General features: G+C 38.0%; 1 protein-coding gene across 5 annotated transcripts in view; it reads left to right on the forward strand.

Moving 5' to 3' along the window:
- The window catches only part of LOC107743942 (serine/threonine-protein phosphatase 2B catalytic subunit alpha isoform), a 275392-nt gene that overhangs the window by 231901 nt on the left and 41184 nt on the right, over positions 1–2307 (forward strand). The window lies entirely within an intron of this gene.

The raw sequence follows: 2307 nt of genomic DNA on the forward strand, positions 1-2307 counted from the left end.
TAAAGTTCAACGTAAATATATACTATTTAAATACTAATAAAGTGGGGGAATATATGCTTTCATCAGTGTTTTATGATAAACGTGACTCAATATAACATTGCGACTACAGATAAAAAGCTTTTACTGTTCTAAAAACACAGATTTGTGGCTATTATTGGAATTGAAAAGGTTAACCCGAAACACACGTGATAAACCCGAAACACACGTGATAGTTGTCATGCGGTGAATCTGGCCAATCGTGAAATGGCTGTGTCGTCATTAACGCTCCTGCAGCCGCTCTGGAGAAACTGTGCCGGCTGAGTCAGCCGGCTGCTCTCGAAACGCTCTCGCAGTGCTTTGATGCCACACGTGACAGTGACGTGGCGTCGGCGCTATCTGAAGTCGGACAAAATTACTGCACTGCTTCAAGTCAGATTGCGATCGATCTGCGCAGTGCTCATGGCCGGATTTACCATTGGGCTTGAATGGGCTGCAGCCCAGGGGCCCCGCCTTAACCCGTTTACATTTGTTCAGTTATGTGGCAGTCAGAAATTATTAGCCGCATTTCAACTCCGCACACGGGCCAGCCGGGGCTAACAGCTTCCAACTACAACATTCGAAGCCATAATCAAACAGCATAAACTGGAATTTAAAAAAGGACACGCGTATTAAATCACGTCTGCGCTGTGCCGAATCGCCGATTAATTTGTGATCAAATGATTGTGATGGCTACTTTAAACGGTTCCATTAAGCCTTTAGCCCAAAAGAGCGCACATTTACAAAGATAATGATAAATTCTCACATGTTCACGCCTCACTTCTTTACAGAGGATGATTCTATATTATATTAATGTTCCACTAAATTAATCTGAAGAGTTTTGAGCGCTCTCTCCCATGATGAACCAGTGAATGGTTCAAACAGAGTATAAGTACAGTCGTTTGCTAAGTTAAATGAATTAACAAATTTAAACAAATCGGTTGATTTAAGGATTCTCATTCTGAACTCACTCATTAAGACGGTCACTTGCTGCCACCTACTGGCGGTTGTAGTTTCATATTTTAAAAAGTAGCTCATTATTTAATTTTTGCAATCATTTAATATTTCTACATTAAAATGTTGTATTTAAACTTAACATAATTTTTTTAATCGTTTTTTTTCTGCTCAGTGTTATTTCAGGGTTTTGAGCTCTCAACTGAGAGATCACAGCCTGTTTATTGTATTATAGTGACTATTTAATATTACATCTAAACTTTGACTAGGCTAGACATGTTGCCTATTAATTGTATACAGTATATGAACCTGAAAGCATATTTTAATTGTTGTGTATTTTGTGTTACTCCATAATAATGTTCTAGTTGAGGGGCAGTTGTAGTATAGGTATGGGGCCCAAACATAACCTCAAGCCCTGGGGCCCCCGGCCCCGTAAGTCCTGCCCTGGTCATAAACATATTATGCGGCCCCTCACTTTATGTGGCCCTCAAGTTTGCCCACCCCTGTGTTAGACGGTAATAGACTCACCCATACACATCAGCAGGAAACGACATCTCTCTCCATATGGAGTGCCTTTCAGTTTTGCTAACAGCTTTTATGTCAGATTTTAAGATATAAAACACATGAAATGCAATAGGACAAATGGTAAAACAGGAACAGAATTTGATCATATTTAGTATGTAATAAGCACATAAAGTGGGAACCAAATATCTGCGATCAATAGCGATACTGTTTTTAATTTAAATTTTATTTATAGATTTTATTTTATTTATTACACAAACACACAGGCACTGCTATCAGCAATGCTTGCTCTGCATTGCCTCTGTCCTCTAATGGCATCACCAGAAAGAGGATGAACCTAGATTTTGCCACGATTTCCACCTCTCACCTATGTATGTGCATACTGTTATTATTACCTTCAATAAGAGCACACAATTTTCTTTTAAAATAAAGTACCCCATAACAAATAATTATTAAAAAATAAAATAAAATAAATACAATTTATAATCTGGTGTAACAACACATCCCTGCTACATTAGCTCATATGTAAAGAGTTATATAATGCTTTGCTAACAACTTATTTTCCATAAATAGTTCTGACTTTAGATTAGGTCACGGTAAATGTCATTAAAATGTCATCTCCATAGGCGTAATGGATTTATACTGTACAAACTGTATATTCTATCCCCTAACCCTAAACCTTCCATCAAAGGGGTAAGGGGATAGAAAATACAGTTTGTACAGTATAAAAACTATTATGCCTATAAAGAGTCCCTATACACTGTGTGTGTGTGTGTGTGTGTGTGTGTGAGAGAGAGAGAGAGAGTGTGTGTGTGT

Source organism: Sinocyclocheilus rhinocerous, unplaced genomic scaffold (genome assembly GCF_001515625.1).
Source record: "Sinocyclocheilus rhinocerous isolate Xijiao unplaced genomic scaffold, SAMN03320098_v1.1 scaffold1549, whole genome shotgun sequence".
NCBI classification, from domain to species: Eukaryota; Metazoa; Chordata; class Actinopteri; order Cypriniformes; family Cyprinidae; genus Sinocyclocheilus; species Sinocyclocheilus rhinocerous.